The sequence below is a fragment of the Pan troglodytes genome, chromosome 7 (assembly GCF_028858775.2).
Source record: "Pan troglodytes isolate AG18354 chromosome 7, NHGRI_mPanTro3-v2.0_pri, whole genome shotgun sequence".
Taxonomy (NCBI): Eukaryota; Metazoa; Chordata; class Mammalia; order Primates; family Hominidae; genus Pan; species Pan troglodytes.
The window spans coordinates 48408327-48429801 of NC_072405.2; the positions used below are offsets into that span (position 1 = coordinate 48408327).

Sequence of the window (21475 nt, forward strand, 5' to 3'; positions counted from 1 at the left end):
GAGGTCAGGAGATCGAGACCATCCTAGGTAACACAGTGAAACCCCGTCTCTACTAAAAATACAAAAAAATTAGCTGGGCGTGGTGGCAGGCGCCTGTAGTCCCAGCTACTCAGGAGGCTGAGGCAGAAGAATGGCATGAACCTGGAAGGCGGAGCTTGCAGTGAGCCGAGATGCCGCGACTGCACTCCAGCCTGGGTGACAGAGCAAGACTCCGTTTCCAAAAAAAAAAAAAAAAAAATAGAGTGGCTTCCGCAGCCCAGACCTGAGGAGCACGGCACAGCCTGAAATGGCTCGTAGCCTTTTGCAGAGACACAGTCTTGCTGTCAGGGAAAGACTCATGGGGTGCCTTGATCTCTTGATGCCTACTCCTCACCCCAATGAGAGTCCAAATGAATGAGAGAGGGCAAGGGAAGCCTTCCATGCAACCATAGACCAGCCTCCTGGGCCATTAAGCAGGTGGGTATGAGTGGGGAATAAATCTGGAGGAGTCCATGGAAGCCATCCATCACAGCTTCTAAGGCATCAGTAACAGAGGAGCTTCAGAAAACATCCCTAGCCCTAGTGTCTTCAAAAGGAAGGGAGACTGGCTGATCCATCTCACTTATTTTCCTTTGTTGTTTGTTTTAATTTAATATCTGATTCCCACCTCTCTTGAGATCCTCCAAAGACCCCTCTGCCCCTTGTCCTGCAACCTGATCCTCTGAATACGAAACTGCTACATGACATCTTTTAACATATGTCTGGCCAGAGAGTACCCATCTTTTAAGGCCCATATCAGATTATATTATTTTCTGGGGAACTTTGTTAATGACATATCCCCAGAAATGTCTTTTACTCTCAACTCTTCTTGCACCTATAATCCAAATCCATGTTCTCCAAAATTTTTGATCACAGAGCCTCTGAAGAAAAAAGAAATTAAGCATAGTTTTCTGGTCTATGTTTAGTCATATGTTTATAGATTATATGCATGTGCAGTTCTAATATATGCATTATTTTAAAGGACACATAATTCGACCTTGAAATAATAAATTAATAGAATAAAAGTTCAAGCTCTTTTTTTCACTCACCTCAATCAGTCTTCCCCACTTTGGTAACTTGATCTTCCTCCATCTCTAGTGCTTATTTCTATTCTTTCGTGTTTATGATTTTTTCAGCTTCCTTCACAATGCAAAGTTCTAGACTATTATAATCATGTTTTTATAAAAATGAAGTGGTTTATAGAAGTGTCAATATGTGGTAAGGGTGGTAAGTTTATGTGTGTGTGTGTGTGTGTGTGTGTGTTTGAAACTTTTTTGTCACTTGTGTGGGGGAATGTGTGTTTGTGCCTGTGTTCACCTATCCTTGTGTGGGAGATATGTGTGTGTGTGCCTGCGTTCACCTGTCCTTGAGTGGGGTGTGTGTGTGTGCCTGTGTTCACTTGTACTTGGGTGTGTATGTGTGTTTGTGTGTGTGCATGTGTGCCTGCTTTCACCTGTACTTGTGTGCTGGGTTGCTACATAACATGGGCTTATTTCTGTGAGTATTGTTTTAAAATCTGGAGAAATGCTGCCCCGGAAAATGTCTGTGAAAACTCTGCACTCAAAGTTTAGAAAGAATAATGGAAAAGGTGTCTTTTCTGCTACTAATATTAAGTCAGCTTCAGGCTAGTAGTGAGAGTCCATGCTCTTCTTTAGTAAGCATCCAAGGCCTCCTAAAATTTTGGACTCAATTTTATTCCAATCAAAATGTTTATTTCCTCACGTCTATTTAGTTTAGAGGCATACCACATGGGACTAAGATGATATGCAAAATAAATCCCCATTAACTGACTAAAGTGTGACCATGTGTGAACATACTTTCTTTCCAAAAAAAGAATCTCGAAATGTTAATGATGAAAGGCTATTAATTTCCTTCTTAGATTAAAGATCTTTCTATCCACCCTGCCTCTAATTTCTTTTGGGAAAATAACATTTGTTGTCTTCTCTGACTCTAAAGGTTATTTGCGTTTCACATAAGAAATAGAAAAATAAAAGAATAAAGAAAAACAAAGAAATTAAACGTGTTTCCATACCTAGAGATACCTGGTATTAAAATTTTAGCTTATGCTTCCAGTAATTTTTTAATGTATAACATCTTTTATACCTACTAGGAATCATACTTCATTTTTGAAATCTTCCTTTTGTTCTTAATATATCATGAACATATGTCCATAGGCTAATTATACTTGGAGAAGATGATGTTGATCACTGTATAATAAATATTTCATCATAAAGGTGTCTTATAATTTAAGAATTTTCATATAGTTAAAAGGTTACATTGTTTCCAGTTTTCACTGCAATGAACACTCATTTTCAACAGCATCTTTGCATATCTCTTATGTAATATAAATTCTTCAAAGTACAATTTCTGTTTCAAAAATATAAAACTTAAAAAAATTACTCAAGTTTATTATCATATTGCTGTCCAATTGTTACTATAAGGAAAGAAGGAGCTAAAGAATAGAGTGGTTTCAGCAGCGCAGAACTGAAGAGCATGCTGCAGCTTGAAATGGCTCGTGCCTTTTGCAGAGACACAGTCTTGCTGGCAGGGAGAAACTCATGGGGTATCCTGATCTCTTGATGCCTACTCCTCACCCCAGTGAGAGTCCAAATGAAAGAGAGAGGGCAAGGGAAGGCTTTCATGCAGTCATGGACCAGCCTCCTGACATTAAATGAAGATTGCATCATTTTTATATACTTGTCAATTGGGTAAATAAAAATTGCTAAATATTTTACCAATCACATTTATTTGATTGCTAGTGATGTTGAACACTTTTCCAAAATTTTTATTGGCTATTTGCATTTCTCCTTTTTTAAGTTGCCTGTTACATATTAATACAGGGTTAAGAAATCTTGTAGGCAGATAGTAAGGGTATGGGAGTCCTACATAAGCCTTTCCTTTTTAATGAAAAGCAGCCCCAAATCATTGTCTAACAAAGAGCAGCCTGTAAAGTCAATCTGCAGACATAGACAAGCAAGCTGAGAGCTTGCACGGTGAATGCCAGCAGGAACTAAGGACTAGACATGTTGTAGATGGCAGCTCCATCTTCCCTTCCTTTTGTCAGTCACTTGTACTATAAGGAGCAAACAAGATGGCCCAGATCAACTGGAAAGTCCATTTGCATAATATAAGATTAGGGTGGGGTGACCAGCCTTCCTCTCATGCTATGTAAACATCATACCTGATTGAACCAATCTGTCAGCCCTGTGTAAATCAGACACCACCTCCTCAAGCTCGACTATAAAATCCCGTGCATCTGCTACTATCTGGTCCTTTCCACTTGGAGACCCCTTACTCTATCTCCTTCTCTTCTCTTCTGCCTATTAAACCTCCACTCCTAAACTCTTCGTGTGTGTCCATGTCCTAAATTTTCCTGGCAGGCAACAATGAACCCCAGGGCATATATCTCAGACAACATAGCTGCTTCAATACCATTCACCCCTTTTTCTGTTAGATATTCATCTTTTTATTTAACAGTTCTTTATACATTACAAATATCAATCACTGCCCATCTTATATGTTCCCAATATGAAATCTTGGGCTTTACTGACAAGGACCTGGGTCACAAATAGGACTCACAAACTGTGCATGGTGAAATAACCAACGCTGGGAGAGAACTCTACAGAAACCGGATCTTACCAAATGGAGGTCCCTTTGAGGACTCCATATTTATACCATAAAGGCAACCAATTATGTTGCTCATGGTTGGAATTTATTTTATCTTTTCCTTTACCCAGAAATGGAAGAGTTCTGGTGCCTGTGCATTGGTTTGCATCTGTCTCTGTCCTTATGTTGAACCCTTCTCTGCAGTCTTTTCTGCGAGAAACAACAGAAGAAAACAATGTCTCCTGGAGTTGCATAGTAACCAAACAGTCCCGGCTGATGGTTTATGATCCTGACACATTATATTAACAGAGTTTCCAACACCACAGAGGGACCAATTTCTCTTAAAACTTTAAGATAATCATCCCATTAAATCATGCCAATCCGACACAAGGAATCTGACAAGCAAAGTGTCTACTTAAATGTTATACAAAATAGATAACTCTCAATGCTAAAATAACTACTTCTTTTTGGGTGAAGCCACAGTTTTCTTGTAAATAATTTCTTAACAGCCTCTATCATTTATACCGTCATATAAAGTAGGTGGATTGCTTGGAAACGTTGTAAACTCATTGACTTTGGGGTTTCATTTTTGTAGTATTCTTATTTACACAGGATCTACCATTGAGCCTTGATCAAATGACTTCATTTTTGGCCATAGTTGTCGCATATGTAAAATGTTACCAAATTGTTGAACTGTCTGAAGGAAGGAAATCAGAAGAGAAGCTTGCCTGCCTGCCTGCCTTCCCTTCTTCCTTCCTTCCTTCCTTCCTTCCTTCCTTCCTTCCTTCCTTCCTTCCTTCCTTCCTCCTTCCTTCCTTCCTTTCTGTTTTTTGAGACAGAGTCTTCACTCTGTCCCCAGGCTGGAGTGCAGTGGCATGATCTGGACTCACTGCAACCCCCGCCTCCTGGATTCAAGCAATTCTCCCGTCTCAACCTCCCGAGTAGCTGGGATTACAGGCGCGTGCCACACCCGACTAATTTTGTGTTTGTAGTAGAGAAGGGGTTTCATCATGTTGGCCAGGCTGGTCTTGAACTCCTGACCTCAAGTGATCTGCCCGTCCCAGGCCTCCTAAAGTGTTGGGATTACAGGCGTGAGCCATTGTGCCCGGCAAGAGAGGCTTTCTTAATTTCCCTTCTCAACGACCTGTTAATTAATCTTCCTCTTCAAACCCTGCTATTGGTGAAGCCAGTCGGGTTTCTTACTTTGCTCTTTTGCTGAGTCAGGAGCCAGCTGGAATGGGTAAGTAAACCATGAGACTCCTATATTTCATAACTGTAGCAGAACACTTTAAATATTTTTATTTTTGTTTAAAAAGATGCAAAGTCATCACCTACCACACTGCTATAAAGGTATAAAAATGCTAATGTAATCTTTTTAAATCTGTTATTGCTTCTCTGGGAGGAATATGAGGTAAATCGAACCTACACTGATGCAGCAAAATTCAAAGCATTTGACAGAAGTTCATTTTCCTTAGTCGCCACCAGGCAATGATAATGGTTGTAAACAGCATATGCCAGATATCTGTATCTTGTCTTTTGGAGGGTTCCAGCTTACCTTCCATCTATCTGTTCTTCTAAGAATGAAAGTTAATCTGCTTTTTCACAGAAGTCATTTTTTGATAGTTGTTATACATAATTTGAACAGAATTTAAGTATGTATTCTTATGTGACTTAACTTAGAGAATATGTTATAGTTAACCCTTTCACTCTTTTGCTTACAAGCCTGAAAGTTGAAAATGTGTGAGACACTTGATGTTCTTCTTTACTTTCTTCAGGTATTTAATTTTTCCGAGTGTCAGAAATTTTATCTTCAATGGAACATATGTTCCCATCTGCCCTTTTTTTCTCATCACTAAAAAACACAGTGTCAACATTTATAGGAAAAACTCTCTCTGCCTCACAAAGTTATCTCTCTCCGCCTCACAAAGTTATTATGATACTCAAAGGTATAATAACATTAATAAAACTAGCTGCATTTATTAAACTCGGTTGTATAATAAATAATTTGACTGGTCTTTGTCCCTGGTTCCTGGAAGGGAGACTCTAAATTCTTGGAATTTTCTAAATGATAAGAGTGCCTTTGTTATTCACAATGGATCTCTGGGACCACACTTACATGTCAGCACAATCTCCCAGCCTCGGTGGAAGAGAGGGGACTGGAGATTGAGTCCAAAGACGTGGCCAGTGATTCAACCAATTGTGCCTGTGTAATGAAACCTTAATAACTGTGGACCCTGAAGTTTGGTGGAGCTTCCTGGTTGGTAAACATATCAGAACACATTGTGAAATACAACAGAAAAATTACTTCTCGAATTCAAGGGAATATAAGGTATATTAAAAGTCTGAAATAAAGCAAGCTGTAGTTTTTTCTCAGCAATGAAGAGGTCATTCTTGTCTGTGTTTCCCAGGTCCTCTTTCCTGAACTGAGGCCTACCCTGTTATAGCACTGGTAATTAAAATCATGTCACTGAGAGACACTTAATGATTATGAAATCTTTTCATCTTAAAACTGTGATGTGAGAACAAGACCCTGCAATATATAAATTATATGCAAATGATAAAGAGAACATGCAAATTGAAAACTTGGAAACTAAAAGCTCACACATAGCCCAAACATTCCCTAAATGAAGAATGAAATTTCCCTTCTAGAAACTGAGAGATACTATATCCAAAGATTTGACCTGCTTATTACTCAGATGACTGTGTTTTACAGTTAAAACCCTTGGATAAAGCTATTTCATATAGCAAGAAAATAAAAATTATCGAAGTTGAACCTACTGGCTGTCACTTTGCATGCCAGAATTCTGACAGACATCCCTGAGTAACATCCACAAGCCCCAAGAGATGAATACTGGAAGATTCTTTAATATTAGATTCCTCCCAAAATGACGGATGAGAGTCAGATCTCACCCGGGAGAAGCATCATGGGAAATAACCAAGGTGCCAAATAAGAAAGATTAAATCCATCCAATTTTACATGAGCTAAAGGAGAGCTCATTGAGCCTGAAGAAATAGGCAATAATATGACAAAGAAAAATAAAGAGGGTAGGAAAAATAGAGGGCAAGAAAAATAACTTGAATAAACTGATTTTAAATCTATGAAAAAATTGGACTTTCAGCAAAAATAATTTCCAAGTTCAAATTGTTGTTCAGAGGAGCTGAATTGGAAAGTAAATTATATGCAATGGACATGAGCAACAATCTCAGTTTATTACAATAGCCCTTTTAATGCCATCTCTATCTGCACAGGTTTGCCAACTCACTATAACCTTGAACATCACAGCAGTTTGTTTACTCCAGCTGTTTAAACCCTCACTAATTTGTAGCAATTAGTAGAAACCTAGCTTAATTCTGAATGATGGATTTTTTTTTTTTTTTTTTTTTTTTGAGACAGAATCTCACTCTGTCACTCAGGTTGGAGTGCAGCGGCGTGATCTCAGCTCACTGCAACCTCTGCCTCCCACATTCAAGCAATTCTCCTGCCTCAGCCTCCCGAGTAGCTGGGATTACAGGCACGTGCCACCCTGCACGGCCTTTTTTTTTTTTTTTTTTGAGACAGAGTTTCACTCATATTACCCAGGCTGGAGTGCAATGGTGCGATCCCGGCTCACCACAACCTCTGTCTCCCGGGTTCAAGTGAATTCTCCTGCCTCAGCCTCTCGAGTAGCTGGGATTATAGGCATGTGTCACCACGCCCGGCTAATTTTGTATTTTTAGCAGAGATGAAGTTTCTCCATGTTGGTCAGGCTGGTCTTGAACTCCCAACCTCAGGTGATCTACCCGCCTCTGCCTTCCAAAGTGCTGGGATTACAGGCATGAGCCACAGCACCCGGCCAATGATGTAATGTTTTAAAGTCATGTGACCTGCATCAGGCTGTCTACACCAGTGTTCATTAGTTAAGATAATAGATCACATACTGTAGTCAACAGCCTAGAGGAAATTCTCCATTAGAAGTGTTAGAAGATTGAATGAAATTATTTCTTTTGTCTTACCAGTTTTCTTATTCTGTAATTTGGATAAAGCATCATAATTGTCCATTAATTAAATCTTTAATGTAAGTAAACAGTTTTTCCTTTCAAGTAATTTTAAACATCCCTACGTTAAATTTTAATTTTATTATTCATTTTGTAAGCATTATATCAATAGTCATGAACACTTGCCAAAGCTTTTCTTCTCAAACATTGTTTTCACTGAATCCCTGAGTGTATCTGAAGATTTTGTGTTTCCCAATCATCAAGCTCAAACACCTTCCATCATGTTGCCTAACTTAATTCTTAAAATGCTACCAGTTCTCTTAAAATCTCTTAATATTTTACAAATCCTTTTACAGCTCTTAAAATGCAACAAATTCTCCTTAAGACAAGATTTTTAATTTACTCTTCTCTGCCAACATGTATTTAGCTCGATTCCAAGGTTTTACACATGCTGTTTCTTGCTAGAATTGACTTTTTCCCCTTTCTAATTTAAAGGCTACATAAACATTAACCCCCCCCCAAGTCACTCATCCCCTTCTTGGTGAATACTTTTCCTTTTTTTTTTTTTTTTTTTTTTTTTTTGAGACAGAGTCTCACTCTGCTGCCAGGCTGGAGTGCAGTGGCGTGATCTTGGTTCACTGCAACCTCTGCCTCCCGGGTTCAAGCGATTCTCCTGCCTCAGCCTCCGGAGTAGCTGGGACTACAGGCATGTGCCACCACGCCCAGCTAATTTTTGTCTCGTTCTGTCGCCCAGGCTGGAGTACAGTGGCGGGCTCTCGGCTCACTGCAACCTCCACCTCCCGGGTTCACGCCATTCTCCTGCCTCAGCCTCTCGAGTAGCTGGGACTACAGGCGCCTGCTACCACGCCGGCTAATTTTTTGAATTTTTAGTAGAGACGGGGTTTCACTGTGTTAGACAGGATGGTGTCTATCTCTTGACCTCGTAATCCACCCGCCTCGGCCTCCCAAAGTGCTGGGATTACAGGCGTGAGCCACCACACCCGGCCAATACTTTCTTAACTATAGTCTGTGTGGCTTACAGTCTAAGTCCTTCATGGTCTTCAGTTTCATTTATATGAAGGAGAAATTATGCAAGTTCTATGCCATATAGTTCTCAAGTTGGTTGTCATTTATTTAAGACAGATATCATATTTTAAATGTTTTTTCTCCCTGTAAATGGATAAGAATACTGTTGAGTGCATGATATTGTAAATCGTGGATGACTTATACAGTATTTTCCTAATTTGATGACATACACACTTAGCAATTACGTGGAGTTATTCTAATATGATGAAAAGGCTGGGATTCACTTTCCTTGAAATTGACAAGTGGCCATAGGAGGATGCTCCCATGAAGACCTGGCCCCATAGTTCAGGTGAGTGGGAAGATGCATACACGTACCACGCTTGTATGTCCAAACAACAGAAGAGGAAAAAGTCACCTCCCTAACTTCCAATGACATGATTTATAGAAGCCACCTGAAACTTGACACGAGTATGTCTGGAATAGTGGCACCAAGGCTCCAGCAGAACAATAAAGTGCTTGCCTCTCTTAAGCAAGCTGAATCCAAAAGTCCCAGAGAGGGAAATACAGGATTTCCCCTGGCGGTCAGCACAGTGAGTCAGCGTCTCCTGCACTAAACAATGGATGAATACACAGCCACTTAGAGACCTTTCATCTTTATCCTTTTTTAGCAAAGCATGTGCCTTCTTTTCATAGGTAGGATCACTGATGCCTCACGCTCTGCCCCCTCTTCACCATCATCTGTTAAACAGGAAATCTGCAACATTCTTTTCAGTAAACGGGAGGGGTCTGCTGTCAACCAAAATGAAGGCAAAAAGTTTTAACTCAGGCCAGTCTTTCTGAAGCTGGGTAAAATGATAAGGAAATGGAAAGTAACACCTGGAAGAACTGGTGATCTGCTCCAAAGACAGACATAATTCCTTATGAGTGAACTAAATTTTATCTGGAGGCCATGCCCTGGATTGCTTAAATGCCTGTTTACACAGGACATTTTAGACATGGTTATTCAAATAAAATATAAACCTAAAACCTGGAATTTCACCTCTTTAAAAGAAATGCATGGACCATAGTTTTCACATGAATTCTTCTATTTTTAAACCCAGCATACAAAAGAGGAGAAAATTATATTTTAAAATTCATACTTCTATGGACTCAATGCCATCATTCATCACTACTCAACAACAGCCGTGAAAACCTACCAATCCAAGCAGTGTCAGCCCAATGTCATGTACTCTACACTATTCTCATCAACATACAGAGAGGAGGAGAATAAGTTTAAGTCAGGGTATCTACCTTAAATGAATGACAGATGTTAAGTCTCACTTTCTTTTCTTTCTTTCTTTTTTTTTTTTTCAGACAGAGTCTTGCTCTGTCACCCAGGATGGAGTGCAATGCCACGATCTCAGCTCACTGCAACCTCCACCTCTAGGGTTCAAGTGATTCTCCTGCCTCAGCCTCTTGAGTAGCTGGGATTACAGGTGCGCACCACCAAGCCCGGCTGATTTTTAATTTTTGGTAGAGACGGCATTTCACCATGTTGCTCAGGCTGGTCTCAAACTCCTGACCTCATGATCCATCTGCCTCGGCCTCCCAAAGTGCTGGGATTACAGGCGTGAGCCACCACGTGTATGTCTCACTTTCTATGTTACAACATGGCACTTTTCTTTTCTAGGAAAAGCTGAAAATCTTGAGTATAATCCACACAGGGACCTAATAAATGCTCCTGAACACCAGTCAAGGGCATCATCCCTAGGTCTGTTGGTTAGGAATTGTATTTGTCTGCTAGTGTCAAAAACCCCGAACTCAATGGCTTAAGCAACATAGGGTTTGTTTATTTTTCTCATGGGAGATTGGTAGTCAAGTGCTGGTATGGAGGCTTCACAATTTCGTCACAAAGTGAGTATTGCTTTAGTTTTGTACTTTCCCTCCTTAGAGTATGACCTTTATCTTCACTCTCAAAAGGACCTCAAGAGCCATCATGCAAGGAAAAAAGGGAACATAGAAACACTTCATTATCTAGTTCATGACGTACTGGAAAAAAGTATGTCAGCTGCATTCATCCTATTTATTTATTTATTTGAGACAGGGTCCCGCTCTGTTGCCCAGGCTGGAGTGCGATGGCACGATCATGCCTCCCTGCAGCCTTGAGTTCCCGGGTTCAAGTGATCCTCCCACCTCAGTCTCCGCAATAGCTGGGCCTTCAGGCGGGGGGAGGGGAGGGTGCGATGAGTACCTTTTAAAAAGCTTTTCTGGAAATCCTACTCAGTGGTTTCCTCTTTTACATAAATGGCCAGAAAACAGTCACCTGGACACATCTCACTGCAAGCAAGTCTTGGAGAATATGATGTTAGGCCTTTTTAGAAATGAAAGGGAGGAAATAGATAATTTGCAGGCTACAGTTTCTGCTATGATAGAGAAGTGCACTGCAATGCCCATTCCTGCTCAGAAGCCTGTCTAGACAATGTAGTATCAAAAGCTCCTCTGTTTCTCCATGAAGTACTACTTAGTTAGCAGCTGGTTTCAAAATAATAATAGCTGCCATGCATGGAGCATCACTTCAACTTTATGTGTCCTATGTTTAATTTTGGCAATAATTATTCATTTATACAATACTTTTAACAATCATTAAGAAAATAAAATTCTCCTAGTGTTAAATGTGCATAAAAATATCTAGATCATGAAGTGTTTCTATGTTGCCTTATGTTCATTGTGCTATCCTGCATTATGTAGGATCCCTGTAGCTCTGCCCAGTTAGATGTTAGTTATTTCTCTTTCAGAAATAGTGTCTAATGGCTTGCACCAACCCAGGGACATTTCAAATATCACAAAAATAGCATTGGACAACTTTTCTCAAGAGACTTCATTTCTATTTTCCCTTGTCAAGTCACCTTTTTATATTCTTCATTTATGCCTTTAGGTCTTAAATGATATAGGCATTTTCTTCAGAATTTTCATTGTGATGTAAAGTAGTTAAGCCTTTCTTCCGTCACCCATTAAGTGGAAAAACACATTTACTTGGAAGCATGTTGTAGGAATCATTTATTTTTGCTTCCACTTGAACTCATGTTGATGCATAATACTTAGGTTTAGAAATGTAGAGCAGTCAGTTGCATTTAATTTCAGGAATCTCAACTTGCCCACTAATGTATATCAAGTTAATCCTCATTATTAAGATTTCATATTTGTGAATTTCCCTACCAGCTGAATGTATCTGTAACTCTTCAATCAATACCTGTAGTGCCGTTTGGTCATTTGCAGACATGCACAAGTGGGGAAAAATTGAGGTCTAACAAAGTGATATTCTGCTCTTATGTTCTGTACTCTCTATTAACAAGTGTCCTTTTTCCAGTCTGTTTAGAGCCACCTTTTCTGCATTTTTGTTCCTTTTGCTGGTAATTTTTCTGTTACCCTCACCCCTACAGGGTAGTGTTGTTCCATCCTCCTAAGGGCAAGAAAGCTGACATTTCTCTTACAGAGAAAATATGTTGATAGGCAACTTTGTTCAAGAATGTATGTAGTGCTGCTGGTCAGGAGTTCAATGTTAATCATTCAACAATATATGTTAAATAATGTGTTTTTAAGCAGAGACACATGTAAAATAAGGTATGTATTGATTTGTTGATGAAAACGTTGTGAGCAGAGGCTCGTGGGACCCTCACCCTACATTTCCCCTAAGAACAGTGATTCAGTATTCACAAATTCAGTGTTCCTGGTGACTTTATAGAACATAACTACCACAGATAACAATAATTAATAGTTTTCTGATTTAGGTGGCCCCTACATTAGACCTTTCACAATCAAACCAGAAGATGCAGACCTTTATTTTTCTTGATTTCATGCCTTCACGGTCTAACTACTTATGTTACGAAACTCAAGAGGTCATTATTCTCAGCTATAGAAAAAGAGCCCACAGAAAAAGGAGATTTTTCCAACAATCCTTTTTTGAATAATAAGATTGACAGAATGTAATTTTGTGCTCTTTTAGTGGGTGTTGGAGTCCAAATCTTTTTCATCATTTCTGTTTTCCAATTATTATCTACATGGAGCTGCTTTTCATAGAAAAACAGTCTCTTTCTAATAGCACGCATAGGTAACTCTGGTAGCCAAGGGTTTCCAGTAATTCTAGCAGGTGGTGTCACTAGAAGCTGACCACCATACTACATTCTTCCTCTCTCTTTCTTTTCTTTTCTTTTCTTTTTTTTTTTTTTGAAATAGGGTCTTGCTCCGTCACTTAGGCTAGAGTGCAGTGGCATGATTATGGTTCACTGCAGCCTCGAACTCCTGGGCTCAAGCAATCCTCCTGCCTCAACCTCCCATGTAACTGGGACCACAGGTTCATGCCACCATGCCCAGCTAATTTTTTTACTTTTTGTAGAGATGAGGTCTCACTTTGTTGCCCAGGCTGGTCTCAAACTCTTGGCCTCAAGCAATTCCCCCGCCTCAGCCTCCAGAAGTTCTAGGATTACAGGTATGAGCCACTGTGCCTGCTACATTCTCTACCTTCTTTTCTTTATCTCTCTATCTCTCTTCCTTTTTTACACACACAGAAACCTACCCAAGGCTCCGCTCACTTAAGACCATTCAACACCACTAATTTATATAATGAAAATTTACCTAGTATTCACTGTGGACTATGTAAATAATTCTGGGAGATAAAAAAAGTGACTGATTTCTCAGGAAATGTAGGGTCTGATGGAGCAGTAACCAAGAGCAATCAAGAAATATTTTTTAAAAAGAAAGAGAAAGGAAGAGAGAAAGAGAGAAGAAAAGGAAGGAAGAGATGAAAGAAGGAGGAAAGAAAGAAATAACGAAAGAAAGAGAAAGAGAGAGGAAGGAAGGAAGGAAAGAAGGAAGGAAGGAAAAGAAGAAGGGAGGGAAGGAGGAAGGAATGAAGGGAGGGAGGGGCCGGGCACGGTGGCTCACACCTGTAATCCCAGCAGTTTGAGAGGCTGAGGCAGGTGGATTGCTTGAGGCCAGGAGTTCAAGACCAGCCTAGCCAACATAGCAAAATCCTGTCTTTACTAAAATACAAAAAAAAAAAAGCCAGTCATGATGGTGGGTGCCTGTAATCCCAGCTACTCCGGAGGCTGAGGCAGGAGAATCGCTTGAACCGGGAGGCAGAGGTTGCAGTGAGCCGGGATCACGCCACTGCCTTCCAACTTGGGCGACAGAGCCAGACTCCATCAAAAAAAGAAAGAAAGAGAGAAAGAGAGAGAGAGAGAGATAGGAAAAAAGAAAGAGAAAGAGTACACTTATCTTTGAGCCCTTTTGCCATTTGCTTCTTACCTAGATAAAGCTGCAAGCCTGTGAGCAGCACTGCCTGCAAAATGATATAAGAGAGGGGTGTGTGCTTGCAACTGTGTGTGTTTGCATGTGTTTGTGTGTGAGAGCATGTATCCTCAGCTTTCAGTTTCTTGGCCCTGTACAAAAATATTCTAGACAAGGAAGTTGTTTTTAAAAACATATGAAGCAAGGCCTTCTGTGTGAGTTCATGGTTGCTGATTTCCACCTTAATTGGGAGTTGTTTCATGTTGCCTTGTGAACATTTCGCAAATGTCACAAGTTTCAGCTTTGTGTCTAAGATTGGTAAATCTCTATAATTTACCTAAAGTCACTGGTAATTTATCTTGTCTTCTACTGTGCTACTAAGAACTCAGGAGATGGCACTGAATTTATGGGAAGTATCAGACGATTAATTCTCAATGAGAATCTCAAATTCATCATATTCTTTTTTTCTGATTGTGCATAATGAGATTAACTTACCCAGGTATAAGATAAGGAGAAGCTAAAGACTGGTGTGCAAAACTCTAGCTTAGAGTGTTCAGGGGAGGAGTCATGCTTCTTTTGAGGATTTTCTGCCATCTTCCTTTACATTGTCTGTAGTACTCTGTTACGTGAAAAGGAGCCCTTAGACATTGCTCTCTTGAAAAATCATATAATAGCCTTGAATTTCATCCAACATCTCTTTCGTAATTCTAAGAGCTCAGCTTTGCACAAAAGATAAAAGACAAAAGCAAAACAAAACTACAAGCAAAAAAAAAAAAAAAAGACAAAGGGAAACAGAAATGAGTCAACCAGATGTAGAAAAAGAGAGAAAACCTTGGCAACAGCTATAAAACTACCACAAAAAAACACATTATATCTCTATTCAACCTACTTCCAGAAGTTATTTGAGATACTTAAATTTCCCTATCTAATGCCTAAGTTGGTGCCTGACCTACAAAATTAAATGTTAAATAATTAAAATAATGAACAGAAAATGTAAAAAGTCATAACGAAAGGGAAGCAGTTATTAAGCCAGGAAATGTTGACTAAGGATATTTGCAAAAATTGAATGTCACAATTTAATTGTGAGTTTCTTGCAGCTGAAGCAAAAATTGAAAATCTGTAACATACAAATTCCTTATTACCCCATGAATTCTGAGGAAACCATTACATCAAGAGATTCCATATCCTCTTAGAGTTTGGTCTCATAATAAAAAGTCCATTGTGTGAATTATGACTAGAGACATCAGATTTTAATCAATGTGTGCCCTTCTCCTGCCTTCAACTATATAAACAGAGCACAACTACCTTTTGTTTGAGCATTTTTATTGGAAGGTGATAGTGATGAAGTCGCCATTGCAGTCCAGAGATGAAGGGTGCCAGGTCCCTTGGTGGATCTCTGATCAGCTGACCGTATTAGTGTGGGGCAGTGCTTGGTTTCAGCTCACCCAGCTTTTCCAGCTTCCACTGGATCTGATCCTTTTGCTTCTTTGGACCACAAATCAGGTGTATGTATGCAAATCTGCAGCAAAGTACCCTTATTTCTGTTGCAGGTCACTGACACTGTCAAGTTCAGAGGTGGTGAGAGACACAGATTGCAGGTATCTTTGTAAGTTCCAATTCGTCCCCCACACCAGGTTCAGCTTGTCTTCACTCTCCCCTGAGTCACTTCGAGTTTGGTTCTACTGATCTACAGGAAGCTTCTTCCCACCACTGAATTCAAGGGACAGTCTTCCCATATGTCTTTACCAGCTCTCGCAAATGAGTAAGGTCTAATTCCTATAAAAAATTTCTTATTCCATGTCATTCTTAGTAGTTTTGTTTGCCTGATTTGATACCTAAGTTGCTCCATCCAATGCCTAAGTTGTTGCCTGGAATTATGGTACTGTCATAATGTAAAACTAAAACATGGAGCATTCTCTTTGGGAATACACAGTGGGCAAAAACTGGAATGTCTTTGATAGTAGCCTTAAAGGATAGTAAGAAAATTGTCATTGAACACTGAATACAAAGAAATTTGTGTTATGTAATGGCAGAAATTTTACCAAAACTATGGTCTGTGGTAACATGGAAAATAGAAAATATGACTAATGAAATAGAAATGCCAATTAATTTCTTTTAGCTACATATGATAAAGTATCAATAGATAAAGATAAGCTAAAATAAAGTACTATGTCTGTTTTTAAGCAGAAGTTTGAAGCAATATTCAGGAGTCAGGCCTTGATGGATTTGAAACTAAAACTATTTTTTTATTTCTAACTTCTCTACATGGAAAAAGACTCTGAAAGTAAGAAATAATCTCAGGGTAAAGAAAAAAAATCAAGAGTTTGGTTATAAGACCCTGTATTAAAACTTCAAAATGATTTAAGTACATGCCTCATAAACCCTTTCAACTAAACCAAAAGGTGTCTAAGAAATATAAGGGTTTTGTCTTACAGCATCCAGATTCTCAGCCTAAGCCAGAAATGTGGAGGAATGGATTTTGTTTAATGGAATGAACCCTAACAAGATTTACAGAAAACCTATAAGACGTTTTACTATAATTATACTAGCAGAAGCATTCGATACTTGGATTAAAAAGGATAGAGACAAAAACATCTTTGAACTCCTAACTTCCTGAAGGAAGCAATTAGAGAAAGTTACTCATCTGCAAAAAATAAGCCTTTTTTTTTTTTGAGACAGAGTCTCGCTCTGTCGCCCAGGCTGGAGTGCATTGGCACCATCTCGGCTCACTGTAACCTCCGCCTCCCGGGTTCAAGCGATTCTCCTTCCTCAGTTTCCCAAGTGGCTGAGTTTATAGGTGTGAGCCACCGTGCCCCACTAATTTTTGGATTTTTAGTAGAGATAGGGTTTCACCATGGTCTTGAACTCCTGACCTCAGATCATCCGCCCACCTCGGCCTCCCAAAGTGCTAGGATTACAGGCGTGAGCCACTGCATCCGGCCTAAAATAAGCCATTTCTTATGAGAAAGAAGAGATATTTCAGAGCGCAGAGCTTAGAGTCCTGACAGCAGAACTAAGATCAACAAAAAAACAGATCCAAGGAGCATCTAATTAAGATATTAGTGATACATTTCTGATGAAATTTTGAAATTGCTGTGGACTAATGGCTGCTATATGTCCCCTATTTCTTTTCTTTTTCAATGAGAGTGTCTATTTTAATTAATTTTTGTTTTTATTTTTATATTTATATTTTAGAGACAGAGCCTGTCTATGTCGTTCAGACTGGCCTCAAACTCCAGGGCTCAACAAAGCCTCCTGCCTCAACTTCCCCAGTAGCTGGGACTACAGGTATATGCTCAGCTTCAATTATTTTTGTATTAGTTTGCCAGGGCTGTTATAACAAAGTGCCACCAACTGGGTGGCTTAGACAACAGAAATTTATTGCTTCACAGTTCTGGAGGCTGGACGTCCAAAATCAAGGTGTTGGTAGAATTGGTTCCTTCTGAGGACTGTGAGGAAGGAATCTGTTCCAAGCCTCTCTCCTTGGCTTATGGATGACCATCTTCTCCCTGTTCCTCTTCAGATTGTCTCTCTTCTATGTATGTCTGTGTTAAAATTTCCCCTTTTTATAAGAATGCCAGGTGTATTGGATTAAAAGCCCACCCTACTCTAGTATGACCTCATCCTATTTACATATGCAATGACTCTACTTCCAAATAATTTCACATTCTGAGGTACTGGGGATTACTTCAACATATGAATTTCGAGGGGCACAATTTAACCAATAACAATTATTTTCCTGATCACTCTTGTATGTTGGGTGTGTGCACAGGAGCAGCTAACTTGTTTACAGGTTTTCAGACAGGAAGAAAATGTTCTTGAGGAATTGTACCCATAAACCTCTTCTACATCTGCATTTGATTTGTCTGAAGAGATCCTAGATTTCAAGATCACTGCATTGGGATAAAATTACAGGGATCTCAGAGGAGTGGTAAGTGTATTTTGCAGGTGGGAGGGATGTGAATTGTTGTGGACTGAGGAGGTGGACTCTGGCAGACTGTAACCAAGGAGAGCCACAGTATCCCATCCTGCATGATCTTCTGGACAGGACCTTGCCACTTCTCCATCAAAAGTTGTGGTCTCATTATCTTTCCCTTGAATCCTTGCTGACCTTAACAAACTCATTTGGCCAATAGAATGTGGGAGATATGACAGTCTAATATTGATGACTCAAACTCATGTAAGCATCATTACAGCCTCTGTCTGGATATCTTGGAGAATTTGTTCTTGGGGGATTCCTTTTTGGAATCCATTTGCCTTAGTGTGAAAAGCCCATGGAAAGACCATATTCACAAGCTCCACCTACATTTCCAGCCAATGCCAGCACGATCTTTCAGACACGTGAATGAGTTTATCTTGGGATATGCAACCAATTTGAGCTTTTAGATGACTGAAGCCCCTAACAACGCCTGCCTTCAAGCATTTGAAAAATTAGAATAGAAAACCACGTAGCTCAGCCCAGTTCCTCTCAGAACCACAACATTTACAAATAGTTTTAATGCATTACCATTCAAAATCTCACAGACGTGTGTGTGTGTGCTTGTGTGTGAGTGTGTGTGTGTATTGGTAAAAGAGATTTGAGGAAATGTTCAAGGATCATCTGAAAAAAAAAGAAGAAAATGTATTAGCAAAGAAAATTTCGAAAACAAAAGTAACGATGGGGGATTTACTAGTAAATTGAAACATTTTCAAGCTACAATAGTCAAAATGCTGACACTGGCACAGAAAGAGAGACATTATAGCAGGAGAGGGAGAGAGAGAGAGAGAGAGAGAGAAAGAGAGGGAGGAGAACTCTATAGTTTACTTCAAGATGGAATAAAAGTTAACTATAATAAATACGTTATTTTCAGATAACTATACATTTAACTATAATTAGTGAAATCACAAAATAGAGTCTGTGGCTATAACCTTAGACATATCTACCATATTCTCTCTGCCAGGTTATACTAATAGCCTCTTATCTTGTTCTTTTGCTTCTATTTAGACCCACTTCCAAGCCATTTTTCCACCAAGCAGACAAAGTGAACATACCATCTTCTCACTGGAAACTTTCCAAAAGTTCTAAAGTTGGAAATCCAAACTCCTCCTCATGATTTATAAAGAACCGTGGGATCTGGTCCTGTTATATTCCCAAGGTTGCATCCTGCATCACTTGCCATACTTGAGTCGGACTGGCCTTCTTTCTGTCATGGAACCCACCAAGCCTGCTCTCTTTTCCAAGTCTTTGCACTCACCATTATTATCTCTCCTTGCAATGAGGCTTCCCCACACATGCCTAGGACTCTCTCTTTCTTATCATTTGGTTTCATTTCTAATGCCTCCTCCTGAAGTCTTCATCTGAAACTAAGTTTAAACATGCACTCCTCACATGCATGGGCACTCAATTTTCAATTGTCCTATTTTTTTTTTCTTCATGAACCTATCACTATCTGAAACAGCTTGTTTATTTAATTAGTAGACCATTTATGTTGATTATTGTAAATCTGCTGTGACTAGATTGCAAACTCAACGAAGGTAGGAATTTTGGCTCCATCATTTTTACAACCCCAGCACCTAGATCAGTGTCGGCTATGTAATGGTCACTTGGTAGAAATTTCTAGAATCATTTTATGGTGAGGATATTATTTCCAATATACAAATTGAAGAAAATACAATCAGAAAGATTGATAAACTTGTCTGTAGACTTTAAAAAATCTACATTAAAAATTGAAAATAAAATTATAAGATAAACAATAAAGAAAAGTATTTGCAAAATGTCTTATAAAAGGACGTTAAAATAATAAAATTTCATTTTTATTTAGGTAGAAATCAGGCGTATGACTGTATGCTGTATGTGTAGAGGGGATATAAATATACTTCTAGAAGGAATGGGAAAGCCTTAAAAGTATTCATGCACTTTGACCCTACAATTCTACTTATATGAATTTTCCCTTGAGAAATTAATCAGATGTAAATGAAGATTTATAGACAGCAAAGTTTACTGAAAAAGCTTTTATAAATTAACAATAGTTAATTTGACAATAAAGTGCTTGTTATTTTATAGCGTCTCCATTTAATTAAATGTAAGGCTGACACTTAAAGTCACGGTCACAGAAAAAATTCACATAGAATGAGTAAAAGAATCCAATATTTATATAACCCTAAAATAAAGCATGATATAAGCTATATATTGCGTAACATATGCTCCTAATTTTTAACAGCATATCCATATTTCTGTGCCTCTGTTTTCAGGCTTATGTGCACACAAAACCGACTAAAACAAAATACATCAACATGTTAACAGCTCTTATTTGAGGCTGGTAATATTGTGACTGGTTTATACTTTTTGTATTTTCTAAATTGTTTTTATAAACTTCTATCACCTTATAGTATTTTTTTTTTTTTTTTGAGACAGGATCTCACTCTGTCACCCAGGCTGGAGTACAGTGGCACAATCACAGCTCACTGAAGCCTCAACCTCCTGGGCTCAGGAGACCCTCCCTCTTTAGCCTTCCAAGTAGCTGGGACTACAGGCACACACCATCACACCTGGCTAACTTTTGTATTTTTTGTAGAGACAGGGTTTCACCATGTTGCCCAGGTTGGTATTGAACTCCTGGACTCAAAGTGATCCTCCCACCTTGGCCTCCCAAAGGGCTGAGATTACAGGCATGAGTTACTGTGCTTGGACATAATAACTTTGAAAAAGGAAACAAATGATATGAAAAATAATTATATATTATGCTCAGAAAATTAAGATTATTTATCTATGATTATGTAGTATATTGTGACGGAAATTGGAAGGTTTTGATTCTGGAAGCCTGAGTTTTGCCCACTGGAACAAACTTGATTTTTCTGCACAAGCACCCTCGATGATACTCAACACATCTGAGAGGCTGTATAGTTAGGAAACCAAAAGTAATATCAGTTCAAACTTAATTAAGCAGATGACATGATAAATTAGAGCATAAACTGCCACACTCATTTTAGGAGAACCTAAACTCAGATTTGAAAATGAAGTTATTTTCCAAGTCGTAGGAAAAATCACAGTTGTTTGGGAATATCCTATCTCATTCTTTAAGCAATGGGGACAGCTGAAAGTAAATGAATGGGATCTTTTTACCTGTTATATTTGGTTTAGTTGGCCTTCTCAATTCTTCTTGGATTAACTAGTTATTGTTATCATTTCAAATATAGACCTTTGCTATAAGAATCACACAAACATATTACATATTCCTCAAATGTGATACAAAATCAAATTTATAATAAAGGCTTTTATTCAGACATTATCTGAGTTTAGTTATACTACTAAATTCACCAAGTTCATGTGTTCATTGAGCAGATATTTGTATATCCAGGCTATCTTCTAGGTGTTGGGTGAACCAGGTAAATAAACTTTGCACTTTCAAATATTTATATATTGTATAAGGATAAGCAGATATACATATGATAAACATGCATATATAAACATTATAAATGTACGTATTTACTACATATGTAACGACTTAAACTGTTTCAGAGAGTGATAAATACTATGAATAAAAAAAACTGAATTATGCAATAAAGAGTTGGCTGTGGGGGAACCAACCACAAATCACTTGAAAAA

General features: G+C 38.8%; 1 long non-coding RNA gene across 1 annotated transcript; it reads left to right on the forward strand.

Annotated features, from left to right (window-relative positions):
* Positions 1-3286: 3286 nt before the first annotated feature.
* LOC129135697 (uncharacterized) lies at positions 3287-19928 on the forward strand. Its single transcript, XR_010159503.1, has 5 exons — positions 3287-4864; positions 15441-15652; positions 17086-17178; positions 17684-17821; positions 18875-19928. It is a non-coding gene; the product is annotated as an uncharacterized LOC129135697 (long non-coding RNA).
* The last annotated feature ends 1547 nt before the right edge of the window (positions 19929-21475 follow it).